The sequence below is a fragment of the Pogona vitticeps genome, chromosome 4 (genome assembly GCF_051106095.1).
Source record: "Pogona vitticeps strain Pit_001003342236 chromosome 4, PviZW2.1, whole genome shotgun sequence".
NCBI classification, from domain to species: Eukaryota; Metazoa; Chordata; class Lepidosauria; order Squamata; family Agamidae; genus Pogona; species Pogona vitticeps.
Window position 1 is genome coordinate 110,160,238 of NC_135786.1, and position 18,674 is coordinate 110,178,911.

Genomic DNA, 18,674 nt, shown 5'->3' on the forward strand with positions numbered 1-18,674 from the left:
CATTGGCATGGGGGGGGGGGAATTTCCGGCGAGTTGCTCCTGAGATGAAGGGCGACCTCCAGAAGGCTTTCTCCCTGCTCCTCTTCGGACACAGGATGCTGCAGACAGGTAAGGAAAAGAGCTGGAAGAAAACAAAGTCTTCTTCACTGAAGAGGCTGTCTAGTGAGGTGTAGGTCAGAGTTTGCTTTAGACAGGGCCTCCATGGAAGGGAAGGGGGTTAGATGTAAATCACAGCGTAAGCTAATTAAAAAATAGAGAAGGAGTAAACAAATATGTTGCTTTGTTTTTTACATCTCCACTTAGATGAGAAATTATGATGTGAATTTTAATTTTTACTTTTTTATTTTTAGGAATGAGGTCACCTTGAGTGAAAGGACAGTTCAGCTGCATCTTGGCTAAAAAGGGAAGGTATCTGGAAGAGAAAGGATGTGGGTGGGCTGCTCCACCTCCTGACCCAGGGAAGCCCTGCCCTTAAGTCCCCGGAAGGCCCTTTCCTCCCTGCCCTCACTTTGCAGGGTGTGGGATGGTGCCTCCTCACCCAATGGCCTGGAAAGATCGTGGAGCTCCAGACCAGCAGGAAATGGGCGAGGGTTTTCTCTGCTGAACTTGAGCAAGGAGAATTGGCCCCAACAGCAGAGGAAGGTCCTTTTAGCAACATCGGTCTGGAGGTGGGGCACCACCACCCCATCGTTTCTCTCCTCTTCCCCCACAACTCCTACCCTTCCAGGCCTGTGTTGCCATTGCTTCTCTGGAGCAGTGGCAGCACTGAAAAGGCAACCTCTCCAACCCCTTTCCCCAGCCAGGCTGTTCTGCTTCTCCTCCCCTTCCCCTCCAGCTGCCTCCAAACCTCCTCCCTCTGTTCATTTCCCCCTTTCTCCCACCCCGCTGGTTTTTAAAACCTGCTCCCTGGGTGAACTGAACTGGTCATGGGGATGTCGCAGCTGGAATGGCAAGGGAGGAGGAGCAGGAGCATCCTTGCTGACACTGTTTGGTTCTTGCCACAGGTCCGCCTCTCCCCACCATTCGAGAAGTCAAGACCTGGGAAGAAGAAAGAAGAGCGGCAACGTTCCCCCCCCCCCCCACGGAGGGTTCCTGCTTTGAGGTTCAGTGAAAGAACCTCCCCCTTTCCTTTCCCTGGTTATGTGGCTTTTCTTGCTATGGACATTTGTTAGCTGCCAGTTGATGGGGCTGGGAAGGAATTTTACCCACATTTCCGATTTTTGCTAAGCAATGTGGGGTTTTTGCCTTCCCCATAGCAACCTTCCCTCAAATTGTTGTATTTAATGTTTTTATTTCATCTTGTAATATTATTTTGTTCCCAATGAAATGTCAAGAAGAACTTTGAATAAATGTATATCCTCAACATTATAATAATGTGAAGCAAATAAATAAATCATACTGTTGAATTAGTTGTGTGTAGCAGTGGTTCTTAACCTTTTTTAAAGAACCCCCCCCTCTTGAGCCATTGAGGAACTTATCATTGCCCCCCTTCCCACGGTGATATCTTTCTTTCTTTCTTTCTTTCTTTCTTTCTTTCTTTCTTTCTTTCTTTCTTTCTTTCTTTATTCATTCATTCATTCATTCATTCATTCATTCATTCATTCATTCATTCATTCAAGACACTTAAATCCAATGACCCCTGAAAATAAAATTAAATTGCAAGAAAATGAAATGCCCGAAAAAAACTGTAACATTTAACGATTTAGTTACACGTGAATTTTAAGATGCAAAAAGAAATATAAAATGGGGTAAAAAACAAACCGCAATGCAGGAACTAAAAATTTCAAGACGAAAACTCTGAAATTAAATTAAGATTCGAGGAAAATACATATTCATGCAGACTATAAAAAGGGTTAAAAAGACACAGAGAAAAATTTTACAGAAGGAAAGCAGCAAAAATCAGAGTGACAAATTATGTACAGTGGTGCCCCGCTTGATGATTACCCCGCTCCACGATGAATCTTCTTTACGATAAGTTTTTTTGCTACTTCAATAACGATCACAAAACGATGTTTAAATGGGGGAAATCCGCTTTACGACGATTGGTTCCCTGCTTCGGGAACCGATTTTTCGCTTAATGATGGTTTTGAAACAGCTGATTGGTGGGTCACAAAATGACTCCCTGCTGTGCAAAATGGCTCCCCACTGTGTTTAGGACTGATTGCTCACTTTACAGGCATCAGAAAATGGCCACCCTATGGAGGATCTTTGCTGGACGATGAGGTATGTTCCCTATTAGAACGCATTAACCAGTTTTTAATGCATTCTAATGTGTTTTTTTTTACATTCGCTTGATGATGATTTCAATGTACAGCGATTTTGCTAGAACTGAATATCGTTGTCAAGCAAGGCACCACTGTATATATATATGGAATTTTCAGCATGTATACAATATTGAAACAGCGCTGTCTACGTTGGCTTGGGCACGTCATGAGAATGGCTGATGGTCGGATTCCAAAAGATCTCCTGTATGGAGAATTAGTGCAGGGAAGCCGCCCCCTAGGGAGACCACAGCTGCATTACAAGGACATCTGCAAGCAGGATCTGAAGGCCTTAGGAATGGACCTCAACAGATGGGAAACCTTGACATCTGAGCGTTCAGCCTGGAGGCAGGCGGTGCATCATGGCCTCTCCCAATTTGAAGAGACACTTGTACAGCAGACCGAGGCAAAGAGGCAGTCCCGAAACAAGCAAAACCAGGGAGCTAGACAGGGGACAGATTGGATTTGTCTCCAGTGTGGAAGGGATTGTCACTCTCGAATTGGCCTTCTCAGCCACACAAGACACTGTTCCAAGACCTCCATACAGAGCATGATACCATAGTCTCTCGAGACTGAAGGATGCCTACACACACACACACACACACACAAACACACACACACATACACACACACACACACACACATACACACATACATACACAAAAACTTTACACGAAGAGCACAAAAAAATTGAAACCATAAAACTGAGAAATCAAAATATAATATCAAACTGGAGTGCACATTAAAAAGTACAGTACAAGACAAAGAGAAACACAAAATGTTTTACAGAGCACAACAAGAATTGAAAAACGAAGCAAACATTGTCACACTATATAAGAACAAAGAAGACAGGGGCGACTGCAATAACTACCCTGGCATCTCTCTTCTCAGCGTTGCTAGTCCGTGTTGTGCTGAAGAGACTCCATGTCCTTGCAGACAGAGTCTTTCCAGAATCACAGTGTGGATTTCGAGCTAATAGATCCACCACTAACATGGTATTCTCCCTCAGACAGTTGCAGGAGAAATGTAGGGAACAACAACAGCCACTCTTTGTGGCCTTCATATCTCACAAAGGCCTTTGATTTGGTTAGCAGGGAGGGCCTTTTAACAATACTTCCCAAGATTGGATGTCCACCTCAACTCCTTAACATCATCAGGTCCTTTCATGGGGGAATGAAGGGCACCGTAGTTTTTGATGGCTCAACATCAGATCCCTTTGACATCGGATTCCAAAATATCTCCTGTATGGAGAATTAGTGCAGCGAAATCGCCCCAGAGGGAGATCCTAGCTACGATACAAGGATATTTGCAAGCGGGATCTGAAGGCCTTAGGAATGGACCAACCGATTGGAAACCTTGACATCTGAGTGGTCAGCCTAGAGGCAGGGGTTGCATCACAGCATCTCCCAATTTGAAGTGACCCTTGTCCAGCAGGCCGAGGCAAAGAGGCAGTCCCGAAACAAGCAAAATCAGGGAGCTGGACAGGGTACAGACTGTATTTGTGTTCAGTATGGAAGGGATGGTCACTCTCAAATTGGCCTTCTCAGCCACACGGTATGCTGTTCCAAGTCCTTCATACAGAGCACGTTACCAAAGTCTCTCTAGACTGAAGGATGCTTAATGAATCAATCACCCATGGGCAAAACACAAAACAAGACATGAAAATTAAAAAAGGGTGCTGAGGTTTTTATCCAGTGGAAGTCACTCCACTGATAGAAGGCACTGTCCTCTTCCAGAAGAGGGAAGGAGACAGTTTTCAGTGATGCCCCTCCCTCTTGCAGACCACATCAGATCTGCTGTTAAGTGTGAGTTGGGTAACTGAGCTTGGTGTGATGGCAATGGAGAATGAGGGCAGCACAGGAGAAAGAAAATTAAGGTAGGGAAGCGGCCTAATTTCTCCTTCCACCTGCAAGATGACCTTTACTGGACACAAGCCTGTGTATTCCAAAGCTTGAAAAATGCAGCTTGATAAAAGCTTCACTTTATCTTCCACAAACTACCTCTGACACTAAACGGTGGCAATTAAAAACAATATGTCTCCATGGCTTCTGGCCACATCCTGATGAAAACATAGCCAGGACTATGTATTAATGGCCCATTCTAGTTTCACCAAAAGACTTAGTCTTCATACTGACCAATAATATGTCAGCTGGCATATCATTGCCATTGCTCGCAATAATATGCTAGCAGTTGGTTTTGTCACTTCAGCTACAAGTCCTAACAGAATTTTAAGAATCGGAGAATCTTAGAAGAATAGAGTATTGGTTTGAAAAGAAAGGAATATTGATTTTGCTGCTGTCTGAACCCTAAATTCAAGATAGCAACCCACTTGGGTCTCAAAATAATTTTTTTGAAAAAGCAGAGCAATGTTAGAGAGAAATTCTATAGATGGTAGACTTTATATTAAGGAAATAGAGAAGCAAATTAAGATTGTATATTGCCTTGTAGCAGTTTTAAATTTTTTTTTTAATTCAAGGAGCATTGCTAGAATAATGCAAAAGTTGACCAAAGTAACCTTCTACACACGAAACTTGTTTAATGTAACATTTTCACATTATCTTTTCAGAAGATTTTGAGAAGAATTTTCAAGTTTTATGCCAATCACTTCACAGTCCTAAGGGTTTTACTGTACAGTAGTCAGAAAGTAATGAGTAACTAACACTCTTTGCAACATTTACTCACACAAATTACTTTGGGGGAGGAGGGTTACAACAACATCCATAACAAATCACCTTAAAAACAACTTTCCAAATACCTAACAGAACAATAAACAACTGAACTGCTGAATAGCTCAATGAGAGATGGCACGCCACCCCAAACCGACCCGTTTCTTTCCGCGCTTCCATTGCAATGGGCGGGAAGGTAGGCCAAGGGCAGGGGATTGTGGGAGTTGTAGTCTAAACCTTTTGGAGCGCCCCCACCACCCCCTTCTTGAAGCAAACTGTTATACTCAAGCAACTGACATGCTGCCCTTTTCGCTTTCACTGAATGGATCCTCAGGGTTCAGGGAGAAAGAGGAGCGGCCGACTTTCCGCAGTGTGTTTGCTTGTCTCTCTATGACAGCCCCATGGATTTTGCCCTCAGCACTCTCAGTTCAATTTGAGAGCTTTCTCTCCCAGGGGATTTATATATAGAGACACCTCACACCCATGTACACAGAAGACAGGGGAAGATCTTAAGTCCCATGTCCCTCAAAGCCATTTAAAGTTGGCCAAGTGAATTTTCTTCCCCCTTGACAGCCAGCCAGCTACAACAGGACAAGAAAAGCCGGAAAAGCTGCCAAATTCCCACCCACCCAGGATGACCCGAGCCAGCCCTGTCCCTAGAAATCCTGCCACGCCACCCCAAACCGACCCGTTTATCTCCATGCTTCCCTTGCAACAGGCGGGAAGGTGGGTGGGAAGGCAGGATGGACAAACGGGGCTTGTCTCTCCCTCCCCACCCAGGGGCTTCACCGGGCGAGGATGGGGACCCGAGAGACACTTTCCTTCCACCCAATCCACACTTGGTGCTCCCCTAAGGGAGAAAGGCGAGACGTGGCAGGCAGAAAGAGCTGGATTGTCTGGCGGTGGCGGCACTGGATCCACTGCCAGCACCGCGGCTGCAGCTGCCTTCACAGGTTTGGTTTGCTCGAGCGCCCCCTACTGCGCCCTTCTGTTCCACCACCCCCACACCTCCCCTTTTCATTCTACTGCCCCCCCTGAAAAATGAAATCGCCCCCTGGGGGGCATTAGCGCCCACGTTAAGAACCACTGGTGTGTAGTATGTATTCTTTCACAAGTAATTCCTTTCTGTTTCGAGATTCATCAGAACATTTAATCTAACCATTCCAAAAGCAGAACCTTCTCTGCATGCTTGGGTTGAAATTCCCATCTTTCCTGGCCATTGAAGCCAAAACTGTGAGGCTCTGAGACACCTAGAGAGGGCTAAGTCAGAGAAGGTTGGGCTACCTTGGTTGGCTGCAGCTCTCCAGGGTTCTAGATTTTATCTTCCATCTTCCTTTCCATGGGAAAGCATAACAAGGACATGTTTAACGTATGTGGTGTTTTCAAGTCAGTCTTTCTATTGATTTGGCAAGCTATGAGAAGGGCATTGGTGGCTTCTTCCCCTTTAGGCTCAGCCATTATGACAAATCCTTGCAGGAGATTCCAATGAGGTTCCCAGGCATTGCTGTGAGTTCGCCGAGGTGGGATATAACTGACAAGCCTAGGAAGTTTTGTTCTCAGGACAGGAACTGAGCAATCTCTTTTCCTAACTGATCTTTTCTCAATCCAATTGCAGTATGTTTTCTCTCTGTTAAACACAGTGGTAATCCAGTTAGCTGAATTTTACTCAGATTTTAATCATGTGCACATCAGTCCCTGATTAGCGCATCAGTGGTCTGTGTTCCAGTCTTTGAATGGAAAACAACATCTTTGCCCATTTTAAAACTGGGCAGTATAGGTTGTAAACTGTAGAGAATAACCCTCAGCCAGATGTGGGTTGTATAAAAATGAGAGAGAGAGGAGAGAGAGAGAGATTAAAATGCACCTAAGTCCCCCAAAATACACAGTGAAATTTTATAGTTAATCTTTAAACTGCTGCAATACATTGTTTTGATGTTTGTATTCCTTCTGTTGTGTATATTTGCTGTATATCCCATTAAAAAAGGCAACTATAGGATGACACCTGATAGAAGCAGTTTTGAATTTTAAAGAGAGATTTGGAATGATCCCAGACTGTTGATGGATGTACAAACCTTCCAGGTCCCTGGAAATCTGTGGGTGAAGCCTAATCTTACTGCACTGTTTTAATGACCCCAATATGATTATCTACATAGACTTCCTCATACATTATATCTGAAGACACCATTAGACCTGCAAGGATAGTATTTCTTTTTTGTTTTTGTTTTGTTTCGTTTGTTTAAATATTCAATGTATCTACTGCCCAGTTAGTGAGTACACACTAGTCTGGCCAGTGCACAGGGTAAAATTCAAACCATGCTACCCTCCTTAACCTCAGTGACAAAAGAACCTAATCATTAGGGTGCAATAGCCAACTCAAACACGGTTAAAATACAAAGGGAACCTAAATTTGAGAATTGAAATGGATAGCATTTGGAGATATGGACTTTAAGGATGTCTTAGATCAGCTCCGGGAGTTCCCTCTCCACATTTGCTTGTTATAAAACTGGATATGTAAGATAAAGGAAGGAGTCACTCTTTCGGTTTGAAAATTCTGTTCTACAAGAAAACAGCCCTTCTGTGTGATGAGTCAATAAAGGAAGGCATTCCCAGCCGGACAGGATATCTTAAACATATAACCTGAAAACTCCTCCTCTCGATGTGTAGATGTTGACATTCTGAGGAAAACCTGTTCCTAGATGTTTTGTTGACAATGGAAGTCTCCCATCATAGAACATAATGTAGCCACAGAAGTTACCCCTAACTGAGGAATTATGGCAGCTGTAGCCTAAGATAGACAGATTTTTTGTCTCTAATTTTATGCATCTCACCATCCTCCCAGAAAAATCAAGTTCTGTTTTATCTTCTGCAGGCTCCTAGAAACTTAGCTAGGCATTATCTGTTGGGAGTTCATTGGTTCACATATCTGACTGCAGAGCAGAGAAAACAAAACAACAACTCAGATTGAGGCTTTGGAAGGATTTGTATTGAACAGGAGTGAAATGTAAAGATGGGTGCAATACTGGAAGGGCATTTGTTTTCATGTGCTCATATGCATGTACGTAGAAGTTGTGTATGTGTGCACACAGTGATGAAATGTCAAATATGGTGAAGAATGTTAACATTCAATATGTCCTATTTGTATTTTTGAAGGAAATCTGCACCCCTATTTCTGCAGTTTGTTCTCACTGTTTGTTTACCCCCTGAAAATTAGATACAATATGTCATTGGTAAGGTATTTTGATATTCTTCCCGTACGTTAGGGAGCCATAGGCAGTATCCATCAGGAAAAACATACGACAAAAAATGAGACCCACTTCATGCGTATGTTTCCACGTGCCCTTATGCATGGCATGGTGTAATTTCTTTGTTGATACACATCAGTAATGCACACTGTTCCTCTCTCTCCCAAAGAAACCTCTAAAGTAGATTTAACTGACAGGAAGTGATTACTCTTAAGGGTACGAAACTGTGTAATGAGCAATGGATTTGAACCTGAGTCGCCCAGTTCAAAATCCAACACAACAACCCTCACACTGCAGTTCCCCTCTCAGATTAATGGTTAAGTGTATTAAATAATACCAAAACTGAAACATATTAGTAGAAAAACAATAGAATAATTCATATACTTATTTGGCCTAAAACACACATTTGCACATTATGAAATAAGTCTACTCAGTTTGCATAAATGCAAATTAAGCAGACAGGATCTGGAGAACTGGACTATGGAATTTCTCCTGCTGGTCAGAAGATTCTGTGAGTTGCAGTCCTAAAAAAAATAAGAATAACTTGAAGCTCTGATGCCAACCCTATAAAAGATCCAGCACTTAAAATATGGAGCCTAAAATATATGAGTCTTTTAATGGTGCTTCAACAGATTTAAGATGACAACCACCAGCCCCGCTGGAAGTTAGGTCAGATTATTGGTAGTCCTTGAAGTTCAACAAGTCCAAAATGCGTTCCACTGCAAGAGACCAACAAACAACCCCTCTGACATTTCTTTTACCCAGTTATACAAACATTCCGTGTAATTAACCTTCTCTCTAGCGATATGGCAGATGGACCTCTGCATAGTTGGTCAATGCAGGATGATGAACTCGGATGTCTGGGTGGCACAATAAAGCCTACTCAAAAATCAAGAACATTTGATCTTGCTCCCCATCTGTCTCTTCTGGCTCACCTCAGCTGAAAATGGTGAAAATGGTGAAATTTCATGAACAATCAGAATGTTCCAGAAGGAACGCTGATGTTCTTGTCAAAGTGGTATACTACCAGCCAGTTGTTGTCAAAGTGATACCACTATCTCCCAGCTGTTAGCCTTGAAAAACAATCCCAGTACCAATCAGAAAACCATGTGGCAAAAAATGAGACCCACTCCATGAGTATATTTCCTCCTTAGTCCAATTGGAACCCATGAGGGATCATCCATCCCCTGCTCATACACAACAAACCAGGGCCCCTTTCAATCCCTAGCTTGTTGGGTTGTTTCAATTCCCGGCCCACCTTCCGCTTCGCATATAACTGGAGGAAAACTGGATGGAGAATCCAGCAGGGTTATCCACGCCATTTGCTTTCCTTCTGATTTCATTGCCTTATGTTTGTAATCTAGGATTTTCTCTCTCAGTGCATCGGAGCCAAGGAAGAATGTGACTTTTGATGTGGAAGAGAACTCCAGCCCTTTGGTGAGAATCGGAGTCTTATGCCCTGGATGAAAGGCAGGGTTTGGGGTGGTGGGGCTGGCCAAAATGTCCAGCTCCAAAATGCTCCAAAACAGTCTAATTGAGTAAAGGTTGACCCCCACATGCCCTGAGTGCAGCCTTGGGCAGAGCCTGGGGAAAGCTTAACTTGTGGGAAATGAGTGAATTAACACACACACACAGTTTGGGTTTCTAGCATTCCCTTGACCAACAGAACATGCTGGATGATGTGAGCAGCATCAAGGATGAGGAGTGGTTCCCTTTACCCAAATCAGCCAGGTAGGTCCGTCTCTGGTAGTGGAAAGGTCAGGGAGGGCATCCGTTTTTGCAAGAGGTCTGTCCCACTTTGGTCACTTCACTTTTTAGGGAGTGAGGAGGTGGATTCTCAAGGAACGATAAGCCAAGCTCTCCGCCTTGTTGTGGATGAGCAACCTGCTGGTGCCTTCTGTTCAGCGCATCTCCCTGGACGATTTACTTGTGTCAGCTGGGTATTCTGGCACCAAGCCTCCCTGCTTCCCCCTCCTCATGTTTGTTCCCTTCTAAGTTAGTGGAGGAAAACTCCATGGTTTGTCCTTGGGTCCCTTTTCCACTCTGTTGTGAGGGAACCAACCAGAAATGGAACCTATTGACTGACAGAGGATCCAAGAAACAGCACGTAGAGAAAAGCCCCTGCTTTCTTTGCATGCTCCTTCCACAAGTGGTAACCAGGAAGGCGAGTCCATCATCCCAGAAATCTTATACAATAAGCTGCAATAAGCCTGTCCGTCTGTTGTCTAGCTAGTTGGGTTGTCTGAACACTTCCAGCATTTCCTTGATTGTCTTGGCAGTATTAGACCTTGGCCTGGGACAGAATAGATGCTCACTTTAAATACAGAAAAAAATGGCACTGCTCTCAGGTTCCAGGGGGACCTGGTTGCTCACTCTTTCATAGTTGGTTTCCATGGGCCTGCTGTTTGGCACAGCAGGGCTCCTTCTTTGATTTTCTGACCCATCATTTCTCTCCTTCCCCTTTCCCTTCTAGCATCCTGCAGACACAGAGGAACCAAACCTTCAGTGTTGAAGAGTCCTCCTCTGTTTGGGTAAGATGGGAAAGCCTGCCTGGCACATGAAAAGGCACAAGAGTTGGAGGGTGGCTTGGTCCCCACTTCATCTAAAGTTGTCCCTGGAACTCCTTTCTGTTGCCTCTGCCTTGTTCCCTTCACTCCTTTATCTCTTCTGAAATCCCACAAAGTTCTTTCAATTGGGAAATAAAAGTCTGGTTGTCCGTCTCCCTTGCCATTTCTTCCCTCCTGTTGCCGCCACCTCTTTCCTAAGAAGGAGGGCTGGCCTTTTCAATTCAGATAACAGAGAGGCTTACTTTCTGAAAAGTCCAAGGGTAGTGATTCTCTTATAAAGCAAGGCTAAAGCCTTTGCTTTGGTGTGTGGTATAGACAAGAGTTTTCAGCAGCTGCCCTCTGGGCCCAGTGGATTCTCAGTGGAACTGGAGGTCCAGAACGAGAGGGAGACAAGTTAGGCACGTGCTGAAAAGGGGATCCGAGTTATTCCAAAGCAGAAGAACTTGGTCCCTATTCTCAAGACGTTAGATGAGATGGACCACTTGTCTGCAGGGTCTTCGGGTCCTTAATGAGTGGTCTCCTTTCTTCTAGGGTCTCTGATCGACAGGAGGATTCATTCACCCTGGAAAAAAAAGTTGAGAAGTGTAGGAGGAAACAAACATGTTGCTTTGTTTCTTAGATCTCCAGCAAATGAAAAATTGTTATTATGTCAATTTTCATTTTTAATTTTTGTTTTTAGAAATGAGGTCCGCCTCTCCCCACCTTTTGAGAAGTCAAGACCTGGGAAGAAGAAAGAAGAGTGGCAACGACCCCCCCCCCATGGAGGGTTCCTGCTTTGAGGTTCAGTGAAAGAACCTCCCCCTTCCCTTCCCTTGTTATGTGGCTTTTCTTGCTATGGGCATTTGTTAGCTGCCAGTTGATGGGGCTGGGAAGGAATTTTACCCACTTTTCCTATTTTTCCTAAGCAATGTGGGGTTTTTGCCTTCCCCATAGCAACCCTCCCTCAAACTGTCGTATTTAAGGTCTTTATTTTCATCTTATATTGTTATTTTGCTCCCCTTGAAATGTCAGGAAGGTTGTTAATAAAAGTTTATCCTCAAGTTTAATATAAATGTGAAGAAAATAAATAAAACATAGTGTTGAATTTGTCACGTGTAGTATGTATTCTTTCACAAGACATTCCCTCCTGCCTCAAGATTTAGCCAAATATGTAATCCAGCCTTTCCAAAAGTAGAATATTCTCAGTATGCTTGTGTTGCAATTCTTATCTTCTCTGGCCATGCAGGCCAAACCTGTGGGGCTCTGAGACACCTAGAGAGGGTTGAGATGGAGAAGGCAGGGCTACCTTAGTTGGCTGCAGCTCTCCAAGGTTCCAGATAGAGGATATTTCATTGCCCTACACGGATGTGCCTGAGGCACAGTGTGGGATCTTTGGCTTGCTGTAATCTCTAAAACAGTAGCCATGCTTAGGGAAATTCTTGTCTCTTATTTCTGAATCTCCTCTTCTTGCTCTAGATTTTATCTTCCATTGTTGTTTCCATGGGAAAGGATAACAAGGGCATGTTTAAAGTACTTGATGTTTCCAAATCTTTCTATGGATTTGGCAAGCAATGAGAAGGGCATTGGTGGCTTGTTCCCCTTTGGAGTCAGCCATTATGACAAGACCTTGCAGGAGATTCCAATGAGGTTAACAGGCATTGCTGTGAGTTCCCAGGGGTGGGATATAACTGACAATCCTAGGACATTTTGTTCTCAGGACAGGAACTGAGCAATGTCCTTTATCGTAACTGGTCTTCTCTCATCCCACGTTATTCTCTATTACCCACTACCCGTCCCCCAACTACTGAGATCCCATGGTGGAGCTGTGATTTGAATGAGGTCTCCACAGTTAGAACATAGGAAGAGCCCTGCTGGATCAGGCCAAGGGTCCATCTAGTCCAGCTTTCTGTATCTCGCAGGGGCCCTGCCAGATGCCTCTGGAAGCACACGAAACCACTATATCCCTATTTCCTGATACGTCTCTCCTGCCTCTGGCATTTCGAGGTACCTTCCTTTTAATCCTGGAGATTATATATCGCCAACATGGCTTCTAAACCTGCACTGGCCTTATCCTCCAGGAATCTGTCCAATTCCCTCTAAGCTAGATGCCATCACCACATCCTGTCCACAGACGAGCAGCATGCTGGGTCAAGAAATAGTTTCTTTTTTCTGGTCTCACTTGCCCAACACTTCTTTGGAGTGGATGTCCCCTAGTTCTGGTATTGCGTGAGAGGGAAAAGAGTTTCCCTCTATCTACTTTATCCATCTCCTGCAGAATTTTATACGTCTCACTCATGTCCCCCCTCAGGCACCTTTTCTCTAGACCAAAGAGTCCCAAACGTGGTAGCCTTTCCTCATAAGGGAGGTGCCCCAGCCCAGTCATCATTTTAATCACTCTCTTCTGCACCTTTTCCAGCTCCACTGTCTGTTTTAAGTTGCAGTAACCAGAGATGTACACAATACTCTGGGTGCAGCCTTACTATCGTTTTGTACCATGGCATTATAATATTAGCTGTTTTATTTTCTATCCCCTTTTCAATGATACCTAAGATGGAATTGGCCCCCAAGAAGAGAAGCCTAAAACAGTCCAGTGTAAGGAGCATTCATGTATTTATGATCGAAAGCTACAGTTTGAAGTGAGATGTACTGAAACAATGCCCACAGAGAAAATAAAAAAAAATTCAGAGCTGCTTGATTGGTTTACATGCCCTGTGCCACATTTTGTTTTGGTATTTTCACCTCTACATGTGTTGATTAACTGTTATTTTGTATTCTATTTTTGACTGTAAACAGCCCAGACTAGTGCATCTGCACTAATGGAGTGATATACAAATTGAATAAAGAAATAAAGAAATTGGATAGGCCTGGTCCTTGGGATGTCACAGAGAGGCAGCCTCCTCAAAGGGGGTGGTCCTGTGAGGTAACATTGGTAGCAAGTTCCCATGGGCAAGCTGTGATTTCAGTTAGGTCTCCTCAGTTCTCAAAAGTGATCAGATGGATGCAAAGGCATTGCCAGATCATGCCAGAAAGGGTGGCTGTAATGAGATGGATCTCCCCTAAAACGACCTTTCTGTCTGCTGGGGAATACTCCTAGCTTGGCCACTAAACGGAAAAGCCCAAAACAACCAACCTGAGGGTGGAGGATAAAGATTTGATCTCAAAGCTACAATCTGAAGTGAGATGAAGTTGGTTTATCAATGAAACTGTCTCCACAAAGATAATAAAAAATTTGTAATGCTCTTGAGTGGTTCTTTGCTGCTTTGCAGGTTTACATGCCCTGTGCCGCATTTTATTTCGGTATTTTCGCCTCTTGATGTATTGATTAATAGTTACAGTACTTTGTCTTTCATTTTTATTTACATGAATTCTCTTAGTTCACTGTAAACAGCCCAGAGATAACAGCAGCACTAATGGAGTGATATATAGAAATCAAAGTTAAATAAACAAACAAACAAACAAACAAATAAATAAATAAATAAATAAATAAATAATAGATAAATAAGTAAGTAGATGAATAAGTAGATAAATAAATAAATAAATAAATAAATAAATAAATAAATAAATAAATAAATAAATAAATAAATAAATAATCCATCCGAATATAATTTGGGGTTTTGATGTATAAATATGTTTATTTCAATTTTTCCTGAAAAAATATCTCTTCTTGTGGACACCTAGGTAGGTCCAGCCGCAATGGAATCCGCACAGAAAGAAATGCAGTACCACAATGTAGGCTTCAGTTGTGATTTGAATATGCTAATCGATAAATAGAGAAACATGTGAAGAGTTAATGGTTCCAGCAGAACCAAAATGCCCCTCAGCAGGATGGGGGAGGCTGCATCCAACTGGCCTGGGCGGCTCCTCTGCGGGATCTCCAGCTCCTCTGTGTGGACAGGGAACCTCAAGGGCAACCCAGCTGTCCCTTCTGGCTAATCTTTCTCTTGAAGCTGACTGGGACAGGAGGGGCTTCCAGGGGGTTGCTAGGGCAACAGCATCCCTCTCCTAGACAGTTCAGAGCCAAAGGCCTGGTCCTTGTGATGTCACAGAGAGAGATGGCCCTGTCAGAAGGGGTGGTCCCTCAGGTTGACAATGGCATCTGTGTGTCTCTGTGTGTGTGTGTGAGAGAGAGGATGCGAACTTTTCTGCACTGTTTCAAATCTAATTTTTTTCTTACAAGACGTAGACGGCCAGAGAGTCTGCTCTTATGAAAGTAACTACTACCAGTGTTCTTATATCGTATCTGTTTCACTTTCCCAGCCAAACACACATGTAAACACCTCCACACAGGCCAAAGAAGGCTGCCCCCCCCCCTGAGAATGGATGGTGAGCTGGGTGCTCAGACTTTAAATTCGCCTGACATCCAGAAACAATGCTTTTTCTTGCTACAGTGTGCCTGGTTTTACTCTAACTTTTTAAATTTAACATTTATTAAATTCTTTTTTCATATTTGCACAACACACAGTTTTAAACTTTACATTTTGTCTGTTTTTAAAAATCTAAACCAGTGGTCTCCACCCTTTTTGACACCACGGAATACTTTAGTTGAAGACTATCCTCCCAAGGATTAGGGTGACATATCTCGCCTGCCCCTTCCCTTCCTTGCTTTTTGTCCTTTGGCGTCCCCGAGGTAGACTGCCCCTGCCTGTGGAGGTTCTGCTGAGCCCGGCAAGACCCCCGGGTCGCTCTGGAACGCACCTATTTCTTCACAGGGCTGCCTGACAGGAGCACCCTACACCCCCAACCCCACTAGGCTCTTAAAAACCCACCGATTTAAAGCTTTCGTAAGTGAAATCCCTCTTCCTCAGGCGGCACACCACTCTTTCACAGTTAATTCCAATTCTGTCTAAATAATGGGAGACCAGTCACAAAACAAAGCAAGTGAACTTGCAAATTGTAGCAGGAGAGAAGAACTCCCACTGAGGCAATCACACACAATCAGCACTTGAGGCACAGAGCTGGACTTTCTTCTCCTCCAGTCCAGCTCAACAGCAACTGCGGGCCGGAAAGTGATGGACAAAAGGCACAGCGGATGCACCACTAGCAACACCTCCAAAGGCAGTGGGGGAAAGATAAAAGCAGTTTCCCCATTTATGCTTGGGCAGCCCCCTACATCTCCTCCCAGAGGGAACTCAACTGGGAGTGGGACTGTGTTGCTGGGGAGCCGGAAAGAAAAGGGAAGCAAAGGCAGACATTTCAGACAGTGGAGCTGGGCCATTTATTAGACACATTTTTGTGACCATACTGGTCCCAATCCATAAGGTGCAGTCATAAGATTGTAAATTGTGTCCTTCTGCAGCCCAGCATGCTTACAGAAGCCAGCCAGCTCCTTCCCTAAAGTTTGTGACTCCCTAGAGAGTTCTGGGGGCAGTGTTTTAGTCTCAGTAATCAGACCTTCAAATTAAGCCCACGTTGATCTTCCAGTGTATATATTAGATTATTAGACTGAAACTAAACTCCTCAAAGATTGCAAAGAAGTCACAAAAATGTATGTATGTATGTATGTATGTATGTATGTATGTATGTATGTATGTATGTATGTATGTATGTATGTATGTATGTATGACTCATTTATTTATTTATTTATTTATTTATTTATTTATTTATTTATTTATTTATTTATTTATTTATTTATTTATTTATTTATTTATTTATTTGATGCCACCTAGAGTGGTCGTATTGACCAGATAGGCGGTGTTCAAATAGAATAAATAAATAAAAAAATGCATCTGCCACCCAGTTAGTGAACAAAGACTACTCGGGGCTCTTTAGAGAGTAAAAGAGAAACCACGCACATTCCCATGTGACCAAAGTTACTATCTGGAGCTCTTTCAGAACTGGTTTTACCTATATCCTTTCCCCCACCTATGGAGCTACGATGGTCAGGCTGTGATTTGAACTAGGTTTCCACAGAAGAGCCATGCTGGATCAGGGCAGGGACCCATCTAGTCCAGTTTCCGGTATATCACTGCGGCCCTTCCAGATGCCCCTGGAAGCACATGAGAAAACTAGATCCCTGTCTCTTGATACCTCTCCCCTGCGTCTGGCATTTTGAGGTACCTGCCTTTTAAGCCTGGAGATTATACATCCCCATCATGGTTTGTAACCTGCCATGGACTGTTCCTCTAGGAATCTGTCCAATCCCCTTTTAAAGGCATCTAGGCCAGATGACATCACCACATTCTGTGGCAAGGAGTTCCACAGACTAATAACATGCTGGGTCAGGAAATATTTCCTTTTGTCTCTTCTCACTCTCCCAAAACTAAATTTGAATTGATGTCCCCTGGTTCTGGTATTGTGTGAGAGGGAAAAGAGCTTCCCTCTAACCACTTTATGCATCCCCTGCATAATTTTATCTCAGTTATGTCCCCACTTAGACATCTTTTCTCTAGACTAAAGAGCCCAAAATTCTGAAGCCTTTCCTGATAAGGAGGTGACCAAGCCCAGTCATCATTTTAGTAGCTATTTTCCAGTTCCACTATAATTTTTTTTTGAAGTTTGACGACCAGAACTGTACACAATATTAATTACACAACATATTCTTATAGTGAAACGGATGTGATCAGATGGCTGCAAAGGACCATGCCTGGACATACTGGAAAAGGTAGCTTTGTATGCCACATTTTATCCTGGTATTTTCACTTCGTGATCTGTGGATTAACTGTATTGTATTTTATTTTTACTTCCATGTATTCTTTTAGTTGACTGTAAACAGCTCAGACTAGTGCATCTGCACTAATGGAATGATATACAAATTGAATAAAGAAATAAAGAAAACAAATAGGTCTGTTCCTTGGGACTCAAAGGGAGAGTCAAACTTGTCAAAGGGGGTGGTCCCTTTTGGTAACAATGCCATCTCTGTGTGCATGTGCATTAGAATGTGAGAGAGTGTGTTTGTGTTAGAGAGGAAGATGTGGATTTTCTGCAACCCTTCATAAATAAATATTTTCTTACAACACATAGATGGCCAGAGAGCCTGCTCCTATGCAAGTAAACACTACTAGTATTCTAACATCCTGATCATTTCACTTTCTCAGCCAAACACACACGTAACACACCTCAACCCAGGCCAATGAATGCTGGCCCCCTCTGAGAATGGATAGTGAGTTCTCAGACTTTAAATTCAACTGACATCCAAAAACAAAGCTTTTTCCTGCTTGGGAAACCCTGATCTAAATTACCATGGGTTTTTAAAATAAATAAATAAATAAATAAATAAATAAATAAATAAATAAATAAATAAATAAATAAATAAATAAATAAATAAATAAATAAATAAATAAATAAATAATGATATTTTAAGCTTTGATGAGTAAAATCCCTCTTCCCCATGTTTAATTGCAATATGGGAGACCAGTCACAAAACAAAGAGGCGCTGGGCCATTTATCAGACACATTTTTGTGACCAAACTGGGGGACGAAAGCCTTTGACTCTCCCAGAAAGACAGGAGCCACAGGGAGATCTAAGATCCTTGTAAGATTACTCTGCAGCCCCCCCTCCTGAAAGCCTGCTGGCAGTTTCTGGTTCTTGGACTCTATTGGAGGGATTGTAGCGGGACATGTAAAAACTAAGCCTTTAACACTGCTTGTTTCTCCCTTACGTAAGCCATCTTCGTCTGTGGGCAATTTTGCATGTGTTGTCAAGAGTGCATGTTTCTATTTGTCCGACTGCTTCTGCCAGATGCACGGGAGCCAGGCTCAAAAGGCAGATGGCAGCCTTCATGGACAAGCTTGGCTCCAAAGGGAGAGCTCCTTTTTGTTTCGACTCAAAGGCTGGCCAGGACTGCTCGGAACTCCTGGACGCTGGGTGTTTACCTGGTCGCCAAGGCAACCAGGTTCCGTGCCGGTCCTGTGTTGCTCAGTCCCCTCGTGGACTTGGTGGCAGTTGGAAGCTCCTCCAAGTTCTTCTGGCTGGGGGTGTTTGCGTTCGTGTGCCGTCCCTCCTACTTGGGTGAGACCAAG

General features: G+C 43.4%; 2 protein-coding genes and 1 long non-coding RNA gene across 3 annotated transcripts in view; all 3 read left to right on the top strand.

Moving 5' to 3' along the window:
- The window catches only part of LOC140706422 (uncharacterized), a 98,335-nt gene that overhangs the window by 6,769 nt on the left and 72,892 nt on the right, over positions 1-18,674 (top strand). The gene's annotated exons all lie outside the window — the stretch shown is intronic.
- LOC140706732 (uncharacterized) overlaps positions 1-18,674 on the top strand; it is a 51,883-nt gene that overhangs the window by 5,047 nt on the left and 28,162 nt on the right. The window lies entirely within an intron of this gene.
- On the top strand, positions 26-14,199 carry LOC144588857 (uncharacterized). Its single transcript, XR_013544590.1, has 4 exons — positions 26-108; positions 351-4,137; positions 9,534-9,606; positions 10,643-14,199. It is a non-coding gene; the product is annotated as an uncharacterized LOC144588857 (long non-coding RNA).